The sequence below is a fragment of the Schistocerca piceifrons genome, chromosome 1 (assembly GCF_021461385.2).
Source record: "Schistocerca piceifrons isolate TAMUIC-IGC-003096 chromosome 1, iqSchPice1.1, whole genome shotgun sequence".
NCBI lineage: Eukaryota > Metazoa > Arthropoda > Insecta > Orthoptera > Acrididae > Schistocerca > Schistocerca piceifrons.
Window position 1 is genome coordinate 1,092,576,673 of NC_060138.1, and position 18,057 is coordinate 1,092,594,729.

The window sequence follows — 18,057 nt, forward strand, 5'->3', positions numbered from 1 at the left end:
CCAGAATTAACACTTCACATGAAATGTTCTCATGGTTCCGCGTATCTCTAGTAACTTAATACGGCACCCGAGGCTGTTTGTAGCAGATACACTGATGCGACGCGACTACCGACACAGATGGCGTGTCATTCAGCGTCTGGAGAGAACTGGGGCCTTGCTTCCTCGCGCAGTGTTCTTATATATAAAGCCGCGGTGCGGACGGCTGAGGGATCGCCTGATCAAATCCGCTCTCCCGACTAGCCGCTGGGCTAGTAACGCACCACTTCAAGATACATAATAATTTATAGCTTCTTTGGCTGATGGCCGAAGAAGCTCTTAATTTAAACGTGCATTTAGCACGCAGGTAAGTATTGATAATAAAATTTTGACGTGGCTAAGTTAAATACTTTGGGCGAGAGAATTAATTAAATTACCCTGCACGCAGCAGATGAGCTCTGAACTGTCCCTTTTGAGATCCGCTATCGCTATAATTTTATAGGTATTGAAAAGAAACTTTACACATCTTCATAATCATAGCGGACCTCCAACCTATTTAAATCTAAACATCCTAGCCTTATTTATTAACCTACTTAATCTATCTTGCTTCCTTCAGTTTTGAGACGAAAACCAGAAAATCATGAATTTCCACTAAAGTCTTAATTTGTGAAATCCAAAGTACTGTTTTTATTAAATCATTATGAAAGATGAATCTAAATATAAATTTTGAAGTCTCTAGCTCTTTTCTGTTGCGCCAATGATTTTTCCAGAGAAACGTCCAAATCTCGGAAATGGCTGAAGTTATCGAACTGATATTTAACACACATTAATTTAGTATTATTTTTGACATGCTAGAAAAGTTTTAGTTCATTTGCTTGATTTTTAAGGTATTGCGCAACATTTATGACGTCAGAGCTAGTTACAGCAGACTGGCTGGCACACAATGGAAACTGATGTGAATTTACTACAGCGTGAGTAGGCTGCTTCCCTACAGGACTAATTCCAGGTATTTCAGTGTAAATCGGGACATTAACCCCAGGACACTAAGGGGAGGGGTGGGGAGAGGAGGAATTTTAAATTGCTGATAAATCATCGAAAAGTTTTCTATTTCATACTTTATTCAAATGAAGTCACAATTAATAGGTTATGCATTACTTAATTACCATTTTTATTTTTCTTGTTTTATACCCTTCTGTAGTCCTAAGTTTTACACCTATAAGTTACCTGGGGTTAAGCCGAATTACGCTTCTGAGTGTTTCACCAGATTCCGATGCTGTCGGAGTATTCCGATGTCCTGTTTCTTTTATTACACAGTATAAGGTCGCTCAAATGGTCATGAAAATAACGTATTCTCCTTAGTTCTGATGTATACAAGCAGCTTTTTATTTTTGCAGAAAATATGTATTCTTTCATTATAGGTGTCTGCAGTGCTGTGTATATGTAAACGTTATTGAAATGGCCTCGGAACAATGTTGCAGGGTGGATAACCTGACCACGATATTACCGCATTCGACCTCTCGCGGCCGTTGTCAGAAACCCGCGATGACGTTAGACAAGTACAGTGGTGACTAGGGAAATTCATTGCATTGTGAATGTCTTCAGGAAAATTGCGCACGCGCTATTAAGTGGTTTGCCGTGCCCATGTCAAGTATCACCATAAAAACTTCTGATAAAGCGACTGAAGCTCCCTCACACCCAGGTGAAATAATATTGTGGTCAACTAATACTTGAAGCAGTAGAGTCTAGTTTTGATGTATTACGTCAAAGACTGCTTCCTTATTCTGCGTTCATTTGGATAGGGTATGATAAAACCGTTTCTCTAAGTACATTAAATCCATATGTCCCGTCCGAACAACATGCCCGAATAAGCACGAAATTTCAGACAGAAATGCAACGAAAACCATGTGAGCAGGAAAAAAAAACTGAGCACGGGCTTCCTTCGTCATCGCAGCTGCTCATGGGCAGTAACGCCTGTTTTCTGGCGCTCCTCGGTAACTTCTCAAATGAACCTATCGTGAGATATAACGGGCGTCGGAGTGTGCGCGTGGACGTGTTGTAGCGCGCGTGTGTTTTGAGCAGGTGGAGGTGGATAAGGACAAGGCAGCGAGTCGGGGGCAGGTGTCTGGCTGAGAGCTGTGCTGGCCGGAAGTGGGGGCCTCCTCGCCGGAAGCCGTCTGCCTCCTGCTGCCGCTCGCTGCCCACAATGGGCGCGACGTGAGCCGAGCTGTGATAGGGGGAGGGGGGGGAGGCTCGACTGACTCACTGGCGGACAGCTACCTCCATCCAGCAGCCAGCGGAGGAGGCATTGTTCCGCGCACAGACATAAATTACTGGACTGGCAAAGACGCTCCTTCACTGAAGCCTGACGTATGGTGAGGTAAGATAGGGGCCTTGCGAAGTTCGTGAATGATGCTACTACGATTTTCTAAATCGAAATGACTTACGCTTTACGAGATGGTCTGAACAAATTCTGCAGTTGAGCAACTATTTGCGTACTACTTGAGTCTCTCTCTCTCTCTCTCTCTCTCTCTCTCTCTCACACACACACACACACACACACACACACACACACACACACTCTTTGAATCGTGTTTGACGAGAACACCGCGTTACGTGTACAAACGTTTAAGCAGACTATAATTTTCGTAAGAACACCTAATGAATAAAGACACGTGTTATCTGTGGCAAATACAACTTTCTCCTTATAGGAACACTTGCACGACGAGCACACTACTCGAAGGAAAGCCGAAGTTGATCAAAACAGGTAAAATACGTCATTACGCTATGTCTGTTGACACTAGATTTATTAAACCCCTTAAAATATGCATAAGCTATTTATACACTGCTGGTATCTCATATAAGAGAAACTATAATTATTTAGGCTTCCATACAGTACAAAAGCAAAAAGTACCTAAGATGTTTAGTTACGCTTGCATTGAGTCATGTTCCTGTCTTTGTATCTTCCGTCGGTTGCACGAAAAATTACAGCCAAACACGACGCGTGTATTCACCATTACGTCAAAATTCTAAATGCAACGTAGTCTTATCAGTTTATAACCATTTCTTTTTACACGTCCTTCGCGCTCGTTGCCATATACCGATGATACTGTAGATGTTCTTGCCAGTCTACTAATCATCTCCGTGGTTCCACGGCGTAATAGGCCATTCGTCAACATTTTCTTGCAATGAGATCGTCACTGATCTTAGGCTATCTGAATTTAACCATGTAAACTAGAAAGCTATATGTGAAGATCACAGAATTTTAAGCATTCTCTCACATGGAAAATATTAGCAGGACTAATAACCAGACGCATTAAGAACAGACTTGCAAGGTTGGTGTAAAGCACCACTCTGTTAGTTAAGCCTAGAATACTTCCACATTTGACAGAGTGCCCCAAACTGTCCACTTCAGACGATTTTTCGTAAGAACAATTTTTTTTACCAGTTTAGCTGAGCACTGTTACGTTAACGGATGGGTTCGAACAGGGGGGATGCTACTGGATGTTCCGTCGTTTCTGCTGTTCGTGTCTTCAGTTTCCGTCTGCCTATCGAGTTTACTATCTTTGCCACTGAACACACTGCGATTCGTAAAGCCGTGGATCAGAATGAAACGTTACTGTGGCCTCAAATTCTTGATCTGCTCTGATTCACTCACTACCCTGCACTACCTTTCAGCATATGTAAGACGTGCAGCCACTTCCTTCGCCAGCACTATTTCCGAACCTGGGTCGAACCGAGCGCGATGGAACGACAACTATTACATGGACTACGTGAACATGTCGAGCAGGCGTGGCGTAATCTACACCATGACGAGGATAGTATTCGTCCTCCGTATAATCCACTGGAGGCCAAAGAGCGCCTGGGTTGCCACTAGACGGGTCGTTCGCGAACTAACTGGTCCAAAGGAACGGTCTTTCATAGTTCACTTCGGTCGCGGATTTCTACTTATAGTTCCCGGGAACGGAAAACGGTCGGTCTCGTTCCCGCAACGGCATGTCGGCCGGTCTCGTTCCAGCCTCGGTCCCATTCCCTTCGGTCTCGGTCTCGCTCGGGCGGACTCGTCCTTCTTCGCGTGGCCACTCGTCGCAGTTCCACTGCTCATAGTTAGTACAGTATCGAGTTGTTTTTCGTTTTGTTCGCTGCGCACGCCCATTCTAGGTGTTTCAAACCTTTCTTGAACTCTGAACTTCAGGTTCTTTCCGTATTCTATTCAGCGTCCATGACTGGTATTTAAAATGTATTTCGCAATTACGTTCCCGTCGGAGGTCACAATTACGTTCCCGTCGGAGGTTCGAGTCCTCCCTCGTGTGTGTGTGTGTGTGTGTGTGTGTGTGTGTGTGTGTGTGTGTGTGTGTGTGTGTGTGTGTGTGTGTGTGTGTGTGTGTGTGTGTGTGTACCCCCCCCCCCCCCCCCCCCCCGGATTTAGTTATAACTTGGCACAGTGGATAGGCCTTGATAAACCGAACACAGATCAATTGAGAAAACAGGAAGAAGTTGTGTGGAACTGTGAAAAAATAAGCAAAATATACAAACTGAGTAGTCCATGGGCCACATAGGCAACATCAAGGAGCACGTGAGCTCAGGAACGCCGTGGTCTCGTGGTACGTGAGCAGCTGCAAAAGGAGAGGTCCTTGGTTCAAGTCTTCGCACAAGTGAAAATTTTACTTTCTTTATTTTTGCATAGTTATTATCTGTCCGTTCGTTCATTGACGTCTCTGTTCACTGTAATAAGTTTAGTGTCAGTGTTTTGCGACCGCATCGCAAAACCGTGCGATTAGTAGACGAAAGGACGTGCCTCTCCAATCGGAACCGAAAACATTTGATCGCAAGGTCATAGGTCAACCGATTCCTCCACAGGAAGAAACGTCTGATATATTCTATACGACACTGGTGACGGCATGTGCGTCACATGACAGGAATATGTTGTCGACCCACCTAACTAGTACACTTTGCGAATGGGTAAAAAGATTCTTCTACCTTCCCCGATTTAGGTTTTCTTGTGGATGTGATAATCTCTCCCAAAAAAGTGATGAAAACATAAGAGTTTGTCACATAAACTGAAAATAAAAAATTAAATTTTTCACTCGATGGAAGATTTGAACCAAGGACCTTTCGTTCCGCAGCTGCTCACGTTACTAAGAGACCACGGCGCTCCTGCAATCTTAGTGTCCTTGATGTTGCCTATCTTGCCATGGACTACTCAGTTTGTATATTTTGCTTATTTTTTCACAGTTCCACACAACTTCTTCCTGTTTTCTCAATTGATCTGTGTTCAGTTTTTCAAGGCCTATCCACTGTGCCAACTTACAACTAAATCTGAGGGGGGTGCGATGGGGAGGTTCCCTTGTTAGGATAATTTAGGTTAAGTAGTGTGTAAGCTTAGGGACTGATGACCTTAGCAGTTAAGTCCCATACGATTTCACACACACACACACACACACACACACACACACACACACACACACACACACACACACATACACAAACACAGCTACGTAAATTACTTAAAAATTACGTCGTATGTAAAACACCTTTTCAGGTAAGAAAACGGCATATCAGCTTATTTCACTACTTAGATAAACAGCAGAAGAAATACTTCTAAAAATGCAAGAATTTTTTATTATTATACATGCAAAGTCGGCACGGGACACACGAATGGCCATTTTCCGTCGTTTTTAGATCCAAGGTAAAAGAGCATGTCCATTGTTATGGAAGGTAGACCAACACAGAACCCAATGAAGTCCGCGTTCTATAATCAAGTGTCTGGTGTCACATTCTGTGAAGAGAATGATAACTTCTACAATATTACTTCAGTGGTACAGGGTGGCAAACGGAAAAATCGGCCCCGAGTGCTAGACTGCTCATTGTCGCCTATCTGTCATCTATAGTTTCGAAGTTGTTGTTTGCATTAGCTTATTTGTTATTTCTTCACTGCCTCATTATTACATGTTTATGTTTCCTGCTGCTAGCGGTGAACAAATCCTGCGTAAGTGGCGAGGAGTCTGTACTCGGGGCCGGTTTTTCGGGGGCCACCTTATATTATTTCACTGCGATCAGCCGCATAAAGCTACAGTTGGCTAAACGAAATGTTTCGCAGAATCACGAAAATTACAATTGTGTGTGAGAATTCTGTTATAAATAAAAACTCTGTACTCCAGGGCGGAGGCAAGTGCACCCTCTCGGCGCTTTCCATCTTCAGTCACCTATGCTACTAATTTTCAATTTTTCATAAGAACCGTATACCAAGCACAAATGAACGGTTCCCAAAAAAGAGCAATCACCCGTGAACTAGTTCCAAAGGATGCACGAGTTTTCCCATCTCTAGTTGCCACCTGTGGAGGCTACATAGCGTAATGATATGGGTGTTTCAGCGTGGGTCGATACCTGGTACCTCACAACCGCTTGCAATATCGGTTTGTACTCCATATGCACTGTTTAGGCAATGAATCTGGAGTGAGTTGGAAACCTTCAAAAGGTGCACTAGTTTTTTCCGGCAGTGTATATCAGCAGGTTTTGTTCTTTTTTTTCTGCCTGTAATTCATTTAAGAGACTATACACATCATGTTACATAAATGGAAGAGAATGTAGATGAAGATGAAATGGGAGATATGATACTGCATGAAGAGTCTGATAGAGCACTGAAAGATCTACGTCCAAACAAGGCCCCAGGAGTAAATAACATTCCATTAGAACTACTGACAGCCTTGGGAGACCCAGTCCTGACAAAACTCTACCATCTGGTGAGCAAGATGTATGAGACAGGCGAAATACCCTCAGACTTCAAGAAGAATATAATAATTCCAATCCCAAAGAAAGCAGGCGTTGACAGAGGTGAAAATTACCGAACTATCAGTTTAATAAGTCACACCTGCAAAATACTAAGGCGAATTCTTTACAGACGAATGGAAAAACTGGTAGAAGTCGACCTCGGGGAAGATCAGTTTGAATTCCGTAGAAATGCTGGAACACGTGAGGCAATACTGACCTTACGACTTATCTTAGGAGGAAGATTAAGGAAAGGCAAACCTACGTTTCTAGCATTTGTAGACTTAGAGAAAGCTTTTGACAATGTTGACTGGAATACTCTCTTTCAAATTCTGAAGGTGGCAGGGGTAAAATACAGGGAGCGAAAGGCTATTTACAATTTGTACAGAAACCAGATGGCAGTTATGAGAGCCGAGGGACATGAAAGGGAAGCAGTTGTTGGGAAGGGAGTAAGACAGGGTTGTAGCCTCTCCCCGATGTTATTTAATCTGTGTATTGAGCAAGCAGTAAAGGAAACAAAAGAAAAATTCGGAGTAGGTATTAAAATCCACGGAGAAGAAATAAAAACTTTGAGGTTCGCCGATGACATCGTAATTTTCACACACAGCAAAGGACTTGGAAGAGCAGTTGAACGGAATGGACAGTGTTTGGAATGGAGGATATAAGATGAACATCAACAAAAGCAAAACGAGGATCATGGAATGTAGTCGAATTAAGTCGGGTGATGCTGAGGGAATTAGATTAGGAAATGATACACTTAAAGTAGTAAAGGAGTTTTGCTATTTGGGGAGCAAAATAACTGATGATGGTCGAAGTAGGGAGGATATAAAATGTAGACTGGCAATGGCAAGGAGAGCGTTTCTGAAGAAGAGAAATTTGTTAACATCGAGTATAGATTTAAGTGTCAGGAAGTCGTTTCTGAAAGTATTTGTATGGACTGTAGCCATGTATGGAAGTGAAACATGGACGATTAACAGTTTGGACAAGAAGAGAATAGAAGCTTTCGAAATGTGGTGCTACAGAAGAATTCTGAAGATTAGATGGGTAGATCACATAACTAATGAGGTACTGAATGGGATTGGGGAGAAGACTAGGAATCGGTTGGTAGGACATGTTCTGAGGCATCAAGGGATCACCAATTTAGTACAGGAGGGCAGCGGGGTTGGTAAAAATCGTAGAGGGCTACCAAGAGATGAATACACTAAGCAGGTTCAGAAGGATGTAGGCTGCAGTGCTGCAGTAGGTACTGGGAGATGAAGAAGCTTGCACAGGACGGAGTAGCATGGAGAGCTGCATCAAACCAGTCTCAGGACTGCAGACCACAACACACACATCCTAAATTGTCGCCGGTATCACCACGGTAGGCACGAATGTGGTGAAGGGATGACGAGTGCTGATCATAGACTTGCACAGCACAGCACACGTCACCTCGCCTCGGCTCAGGCCAGATTCCTGCTGGCTGGCCGGCAGCCGTCGTAAAGCGGGGCCCCGCTGCTGGCAGACGTGAGCCGACGGCACAAGAGGGCAGCAGCCATTGTCTGCCGGCCGCTGTCTGGCTGCGTGGGCGGCGCCCCGTCGCCTCACCTCTGCTGATTTACGGCGCCAGGGCGCGTCGACGTGCGCGCGGGTGGCGACCGCTCGTCTGGGCACGGGCTGAGCTGGCGCGGCCCGCCTCGTATGGGAGCTCTGCGTGTAGTCCGCCACCACGCGATGGCAGGAGTGAGGGAGGGAGGGAGGGAGGGAGGGCGGGCGGCCGACAGCCCCGCTTAGTGGGCGCCGTGCTTGACTGTTTCCTTTTTTTCACCTTCCCTAACAGCATGTAGAGCAAACATCCTCGGTTCAGAAACTAGTTACTGCGTAGTGGTTTACATTTTTTCTAAAAATTTAGAAAATTGAATCCCGATCTCTGAATGTAATACGCTGGGGCGACAAAAGTCACGGGATACCTCCTAATACCGTGTCGGCCCCTCTATACCCGTCCATAACTGCGAAGGTCTTGTGCCAGTGCATGATTTTGTGCACGAAGTACCCACACGATTATGTCTCTCAAAATATTCGATGGGATTCATGTCGGGCGAACTGAACTGGGTGGCCAAACCAAGCGCTCGATTTGTCCAGGATGTTCTTCAAACAAGCTACATTGAAAGTATCGTAGATAAAAATTATTTTTAAAAGTGATAGTATCTAACCAAAATTGTTTCCTTTTTAATTAGTGGAAGTATCATAGATTGTTCCAAAATAATTATTCAATTATTCAACAAACCTGCATCTGACTGCGAACTTGTTTCTTGCACTCCTCCATTTTGCCGGTAATGTAACATGTATTTGACTCAGCAGTCAAGTTTAAGAGAATAATGCCGTGTGTGCAATGGCATTAAGGTGGTACTGATAAGTTAACTTCTGGCCCTGATCTTTACTTGAAAGTCGCGAGCTCTATATGTTCTTATCTCGTGTTTTCTACTGAAAATTTCGTGCTTGTACTCTTGTTAACTTTACTATTACAGAGATCGCCAAAACTTTATTTTTTTTTAAATTGGTCCTGTGCGCAACAGATAACTTACATGGTCTTTCTGCTGCCACTGCTTGATAGGCTGCATTCCATTATTTAACAAAAACATAAAAAACCTATTATTCATGCTGAGTGCAATGCATGTTCTGTATGGCGGCTCCTGCTGTTGCTGCGGCTGCTGCTGCTGCTTACTACAACTACACATAATTCGAGAGAAAGGGTTTGGTCAAATCTAAACTCGATAAATGATAACCCAAACACACAATTCTTTTTTTTTTCCAAAACTATATTCTGAAAGCGATTCTTTCTCATTCAGTTAACAAAACGCTAGAAGCTCTTTGAAAAATCGCTTCGTATGTAAATCTGCCTTCAGTGGCATTAAAGCAATATTACAAATTAATCGAACTCTTGAGACAGACTGAAATACTTCTCAATTGAATACATAGTGAAACAATTCCCTGACAATTACAAAAGAAATCAATGACAAAAATCAATACTTAATCTAACAATGGTTTCCCCTTAAGAATTCAACTCCTGTCATTATCAAAATTACCGTCTGCTGCTACGCACATACACAAATACTTTTCTTTAAATTAATAAGCGCGCTGCAAATTATAAAAAATATCAACTAACTACCAAATCCTGTGTCGCTGCTGGCGGACACGGCAGTACGGCAGCTCGGGGACAACCCCTCGCCCAACACACGTGCGCACCACAGCAGGCGGGCTCCTACACTGGCTTCAAAGTTGCCACTAGTTAATCCGTGCGCTGCGAGACACGACAACAATATCTTAGATTCCAGAGCTTGTGTATGCGCGCTGTAGCCAACCTTTACATCCTAAGAGAGTATTGCCAACTCTCATACTTACTGAAATTATATCTTGACTTCAATAATGCCAGTTGTGCAATGGCATAATATTAGTTATTTGAAATAAATTTGCTCTCATAACTTTAGTTACACGAAAATCGATTTCAAACCATGAACTGTACACACATATATTGCATAGAGATCTCACTTCTTTTACGTTCTTTCATTGGTGGGTAACTTTACTACTCATTTTCATATTCAATACAAGCAAAGGATGTGGTTTATGATTCAGGCTGTTGGATTTAAACACGATGTTGATATCATATATATATATATATATATATATATATATATATATATAATGTAGTTAAAATTATAACACACACACACACACACACACACACACACACACACACACACACACGTCAAACCTTGGACATACAAATCCTAACTCTGAACATTATCAAACAAAAACCGTTCTGAAATCATTACATAGCTTCCCCTATTAACGTGCTAAAGTTTGCTCAGTGTAAACTGCGCAGCGCGAATTCTATCTTAACGCTGTCACCACACGTCTGCTTCCTCCGGGCACCTAGCTGCGACTCCAGAGTTTTTTACAGCGCGCGCACGCACCCTTAACCATAAAAGATCCTCTTAATCAAAGATATACTCATTCCACCTTGCGGTGGGCAACTATCGACGTTATTTCCTGCATCTACCCTGATCAGACCTTAGCACGTACCTTTCAACATGGCACATTGTCATCCATAAAAATTCCGTCATTTTTTGCGAACATGAAGTCCATGAATAGCTCCAAATGGTCTCAGTTGTTAGTTGGACCAATGGACCCAATCCATTTCATGTAAACACAGCCCACGCCATTATGGAGCCACCACTAACTTGACAACTAGGGTCCATGGCTTTGTGGGACTTGCACCACATTCGAACCCCCCCATCAGCTCTTAACAACTGAAATCGGGACTCACCTGACCAGACCACGATTCTGTATTAGTCTAAGGTCCGACCGATGTGGTCGCGAGCCTAGCAGAGGCGCTGCAGGCGACGTCGTGGTGTTAACAAAGGCAGTCTCGTCGGTCGTCTGTTACCATAGTCCATTAACTCCAGATTTCGCCGCACTATCCTAACGGATACGTTCGTGGTACGTTCCACAATGATGCCTGCGGTTATTTCAGGCATAATTGCGTGTCTGTTAGCACTGACAACACTCAGCAAGCGCCGCTGTACTCGGTCGTTATGTGAAGGCTGTCAGCCACTGCGTTGTCGGTGGTGAGAGGTAATGCCTAAAATTTGGTATTCTCAGCACACTCTTGACACTGTGGATAACTGAGTATTGAATTCCCTGTCTCTTTCCGAAACGCAGTATCCCATGCGTCTAGCTCCAACTACCATTCCCTGTTAAAGTGTGTTAATTTCCGGCGTGCGGCCGTTTCACATGAGTCACCTGAGTACAAATGACAGCTCCGTCAAGACACTGCCCTTTAATACTTTGATAATTAATCGCTTCAGGTGTAAATAGCTTTATTGCTTCAAAAGCGTAACCGGTTTCGGGCAAGAGAGCAAAAAGGAAAACAAAGAAACTAGTGTCAGAGATTGTGTAAGATTTAAGGCGAGTTTGTTATAATAACAATGGGGATACACTGTCCAGCTATAAATGAGAAGTTGATATGGTCGGGTTAGTCAGAATGGATGTCGGACCAGGCAGCCACAAAATATCCTAAGATAAGTGGGGAATCAGAGGAAGAAAAAAGGAGAGAGATACCAAGAGAATATCACCGAATAACGTACGGCAACGTATACCGTGAGGCGCGTGACCGCCGCACGTGAAGGCCGAGATAAGGAATGACCTGATGGTAGAAGGCAGTCGTCCATGGAAAAAGAGACACCCAAGCGACCGTCATATTACAAGCGGAAGTAGAGCCATCTAGTGGAACTTGACTAGCCCGAACGTTAAAATGTGGTGAACACGTATGTATAACTGAATAGAAGATGGTTAAATGTGCATTATTGAAAAATAAAGATGAGAAAGTTATGTACTTGGCCATAAGTTCTAAGTGCCCAGCCATCTGTTACAAAGCAATACAATAGGATTAAAATAAACGTAACTACATAAAGTACCCACAAAGGAAAAATAGTGACATTTAGTCGGCTTAAAATTAGAGAGATAAGAAAGAAAAATATAATTTCTTAGAGAGGAAAGTCTGAGGGGAATATTGGTGAAGTTTCACCGCTGCTTCCAAGAGAAGTAATTATTTACACGTGCTACAGAGCGATTTGCCGGTTGAGGGTAGTTGAAGAGTTCTTTTTAAGCTGTGAATAATTCCAATTTCCTCTAATAAATTAAAGACGCAGTCTTTATAACGACGATAAAGATATTCAAATTGCTACTTATGTCACGAATACAGTGCCCATTAGCTTTCAAATGACTAGATAAAGTGGACTCAGAATTATTTAGGCCCTGATGTTCCTTGACTCGGATATTAAAAATTGAGCTCAGTCTGACCGACGTAAAGGCACTGGCAATGATTACACTACACATGTAGTGATTGTGGGTCCAAGCTTCATGGTGCCCGTGTCGAAAATCAATTCTGTTCGTCACAATGAAAACACGGGTGTCGCACTTGATAGCCACAAAACACTTTTTTTTTTTTTTTTTTTTTTTTTTTTTTGAAATATCAAACCCAACTGTATAAACTTCACATTTATACTTAGACAGTGGATTCCTACCTATTATTATAACAAACAAGTGTTAACATTCATACGGTCAATTACTACAGTTCGTTCTTTTTCACTTTTCCAGTCTTGTACACCTGAAGAACGCGGCCTTGTAATTGCCTGAGACCGGTCGTGATTATGAACCAATAAAACTATTTTAACTGAAGTGGTTAATTATGTGTGTGTCTACTATGAAGCTGTTGCGGATGTTCTCCTAACTAAATATTATGCAATAAACGGAGTTCTTAAAGTCCAGCTGGAGGAACCAGCGCTATTATGGGCTTGCAATGAAAATCCCCTGGATAAAATAATTGACCAGTAGTAAGAAACACAACGGGGCCCCTAGACTACGCATCTGGCTACTTGACTGAAAGCACTCCAGATTTGTTTTAGTTTCGTTCAAGACAGCAGGTGCTTTCACGGCATTGTGCTCGTAATTGCGGCTTTATGAGCACATTGCACATTTTGAATTGCGTTGTGAATATACTGTTTGGTCGCATCCGTAATACTGGACGGAGTAAAATGATTCCGTATTTGTTCCTTTTCCACATAAAACGGAAGCAAATCTTGTCGCATGGTATCCTGTGGACTTCAGTAAATTTTTTACAGCTTACGAATCAATGCGATACACACAAGGAGGTCGTAATAGCGAACACAATGCGCTGAAACCAGTTTCTTTGTCGTGTCACGACAGATGAATTTCACGTTTTGACATGTGCAAAGTGCAACTCTTTTCATTTCGTAGTGGTCAACGGTTGAACAGGTAAAAGACGACGGCGATTTCGTTCACAAAATTGTACTTGGTTGTGAACCCCGGAACGAGAACTTAGTCTTGGTTTTTGATTGTGATTTCTTGGTTATAGCACTTCGCAAGGTACACACTTCACCACCAGACTGTCAGGCCCACTCGTAAGGTATAAATGGAAAAAATGTTATAGGCTGATACTCGTATTTTCCCGTATTTGAAGTCACTGCTTGGGCAGAAGCAGCGCTATTGTCGTCATGTTCCCGTATCGTAACATAGATAATGCACTTCTTTCAATTCATTCTGTGGTGGCTAAGTTCCAAGAATGTTCGGGGATAAAACATAGAATAACCAACTGTCCAATTCCACGTAGCAATTAACAAAAACTGGAAACAAAGCTAAAATATTTCACCTCAGTTCGCTTCTTAAACAAAACGACTGACTGCTGGATTAGCAACGGAGGACACATTTTTTAAATACACTCAGAGGTACTACGCCTCGTATAAATAACTTCGAGACAGTTTTTAAGCCAATGTTAATAATAACTACAGTAGTCGTATCCTGGAGCAAATCAGTCTAGAATGGATACAAAACACACTACTGCATAGTTAAATTAGCCTTCTTTCGTAAGTCGTCTTAGGTGATCGTTCCACGCCTCCCCCTCATACACACATTCTCTTGTGGACACTAAATTTCACAGAACTCGAAGTTGGGAGGCGGCTTTCGAAGTTTTTTGGGGCAATATGTAGCAAAATTTTTCCACAAATCATTAATAAAAAAGACCATTCAACAATTATAAATTGGTATTCTCCTAACTTATATTCGAAATTAATATTTTGGCGAGAATAAAAAAAACTATGTACCTCGACCGCTGCAACGAAATTCGCGTGTTTGAATTATTTTTATTTAGAGCAAGAGTATAACATGGCAGCGGTATTCACCTTCAGTCCGAAGACTGCTTTGATCTACCTCTCTACACTAGTCCATCCTGTGCAACTCGCATCGTTTCTACATAAATGCTGCAGCCTAAACCCATTTGAACCGCTTTGTGTCCAAGCCTTGGTTTCACTCTACAGTGTTTACCACCCACATTCCCTTCCATTTAAGAAAACGACGATGACTTTGTGGGGCAGCGGATAGAATTAATGTTGTTAAATGTTTGAATGTTGAAACACTTCCCGGCCGTTTAACCGTATGTGGGGCGGCTGGTTGGAATTATTGTTGTTTATGATGTTCCTATTATTTAGAATGTTATTTATGCTGTCTTTCGCCGTTCTCAACACTGGCTCTCTAACTACAATATTGGCAACCAGAAAGTGTTTAGTAAAACGTGAAGCCTGTAATTAGAATTCCTAGTGCCCACTTCATCTGAGAATACACTTATAGTTACAGCTTATAGCTCTGACGAATTAGGAGATTGTCCGGGATTTATAATGAAAAACGATTTTCTAAAATAGTTGAGTATATTCTGAAAGTCACAGATGAAAAACAAAAGAATCCACACAACCTAACTAACAGAGCAGTTCAGAGTCTAATGCGCTGATGCAACTATAATTGTCCAAATTGAATATTTAAATGAATGCTCGCCATAATTTGATGATTAGTTTCATCAAACGCCACGCTAACTAATGGTAGAATGTTTGTCCCGCGGCGGCACGTGAAAATACGACAATACGCAAACTGAAGATCGATAATTAAAGTCAACCCAGAATTAACACTTCACTCGAAAATGATTTCATGGTTCCCGTATCTCGAGTAACTTAATACGGCATCCGAGGTTGTTTGTAGCAATGATACCGACGCGACGCGACGCGACTCCAGACACAGATGGCGTGCTATTCAGCGTTTGGAGAGAACTGGGGCCTTGCCTTCTTCGCGCAGCGTTCTTATATATAAAGCCGCGGTGCGGACGGCTAAGGGAACGCCTGATCAAATCGGCTCTCCCGACTAGCCGCTGGGCTAGTAATGCACCACATTAAGTTACCGAATAAATCATAGCTTCTTTTGCTGACGGCCGATGAAGCTCTTAATTTACATGTGCATTCAGCATGCAGGTAAGTATTGATAATAAAATTTTGACGTGGCTAAGTTAAATATTTTGGGCGAGAGAATTAATTTAATTACACTGCACGCAGTAGACGAGCTCTGAACTGGCCCTTTGGAGATATGCTATCGCTATAGTTTTATAGGTATTCAAATGAAACTTTTCACGTCTTCATAGTTATAGCGGATCTCCAACCTACTTAAATATAAACATCCTAGCCTTATTTATTTGCCTACTTAATCTATCTTGCTTCCTTAAGTTTTAAGACAAAAACCAGAAAATCATGAATTTCCACTAAAATTTTAATTTTTGAATCCCAAAGTACTGTTTTTATTAAATTATTATGAAAGATTAATCTAATTATAAATTTTTATTTTTCTAGCTCTTTTCTGTTGCGCCAATGATTTTTACAGAAAAACGTCCAAATTTCGAAAATGGCTAAACTGATATTCAACACATCTTGTTTTAGTATTACTCCTGACATGCTAGAAATGTCTTAGGTTATATGCTTGATTTTTAAAGTATTGCGCAACATTTATGACGTCAGAGCTAGTTACAGCGGACTGGCTGGCACACAATGGAAAGACTGATGTGAATTTACTACAGCGTGAGTAGGCTGCTTCCCTACAACTTGATTCCCCAGAATATGTCTTGTCGATCAACCATTTCTTTCAGGCAAGTTCTACCAATATCATTTTTTCCCCTAATTAGAACCAGTATTTTCTCTTCGTGCGATCTACCCAACTAATTTTCGGTGTTCTGTAACGCCACATTTAAAAAACGTACGTTTTCTCCTTGTCTAAACAGTTCATCGGTCATCTGTCGCTTCAATAGAAAGCTACACCCAGGACAAAATACCGTCATAAAAGGTTTTGCCAGGATACTGCCATCAAAGAGTGTGCATGAATCCTCTTCAGTTTGACGATTATCCACAATCTGTAATATATTAGGGTACTGTTACAGGCCGGTTCAGCTAACAAGTAACATTGGCGAACATTAAGTTCATAAGTGAAACAACAGTGTTTCGCACTTCAGATTTGTCATACACTACGTCGGCGACTGGGACATCTGCCTGATCGCTCAGAACGTTTGTGCACCAATTGTGCAACAATAAAAACGTAATTTTTCCAAGCATACTCGGCCAGTACAGCGCCCATCCAGCACACGCACCTCCTTCAACGACACTCAAATGCCTCATATCCTGCGTACAGGTACCTGAGCAACCCCTTCATCTCTGCCCGGGAAAATCGCCCGTTCAACCGCCAATCACGTTCCAAGCATTCACCTAATACAAGTCTCAGAGTCTTCACGTCATATTTTCAACAACATTGTACTCCTTGTTAACAGAATGCTATTTCAGGAACGCTTTTCTTTCTATTGACAGTCTGCAGTTTATATGATCTCTACTTTGGCAATCATTTTGCTGCCCAAATAGCACAACCCATTTACTACTTTCAGTGTCTCATTTACTAACGCTTTCTTACGTTAAGCTGCTGTTGCAAGTGACTTGCCGTCTCCGATAGAATCACAGTGTTGTCGGCAAATAAAAATTTTTAATTCTCTTTTGAAACTTCTCCTTGGTGCCCTTACTGCTTTTTCAGTGTACATGTGTAATGACATGGGCGATATGCTGCAACCCTTCACACTCCCTGCTCGACTACTGTTTCCATATCATGTTCTGTGAATCTCAAAACTGCAGTCTGGTTTGTGTACTGGTTGTAGAAAACTTCTGGCTTCCTGTATTTTATAGCTGGCAAATGCGTGAAAATGCGTATTACTATCGAAGGCGCTAAGCCACTAAAGTGAACTCTTACGCAAAATAAAATAAAATGTTTGTCACAACGAATAATTCATTACTCAGATTTGAGAACTTATCATTTTTCATTTTTTAGTTCTAATGTAACCCGAAAATTGAATCCTAACTATTGTATGAGGAGGGGTGTGTACTAAATGAAAATAGCTGTTCCTAGTGTTAAGTCTTCGTCACAATTCCTACTGTTAAGTCTTCATAACAATTCCTTTGCAGTAATTCTGAGCCTCTTGATAAGCGCCCCAAATACGAGGCCTGTTCAGAAAGTAAGCTCCGATTGATTGCCAAATTGAAACCACAGTGAACATCCGAAATGTTTTACTTGTAACAATTAGCTACACCTTTCAGCTACTTCTCTACGTAGTCGCCGTTCTGACTTACTTTTGTCATAGCGTTGTACCAACTTTTCAATAGCCTCATCATAGAAGGCAGCCGCCAGTGCTTTCCGCCAATTCTCCACGCTGGCCTACACCTCGTTGTCCGTGTGAAAATGTTGTCTTCAAAGACAGCGGTTCATGTGACCAGAGATGAAACTCAGGGGGAGACAATTGCGGACTGTATTGTGGGTAATCTCACATTTCCATTTGAAAACGATGCAGGAGCATCTTCATTGCCCCTGCAGAATGCGGCTGAGAATTGTCTCGAAGAAGAAACAGCACGACAGTTA

General features: G+C 42.2%; 1 protein-coding gene across 1 annotated transcript in view; it reads left to right on the top strand.

The window, feature by feature from the left end:
- LOC124777853 (rap guanine nucleotide exchange factor 6-like) overlaps positions 1-18,057 on the top strand; it is a 611,356-nt gene that overhangs the window by 454,319 nt on the left and 138,980 nt on the right. The gene's annotated exons all lie outside the window — the stretch shown is intronic.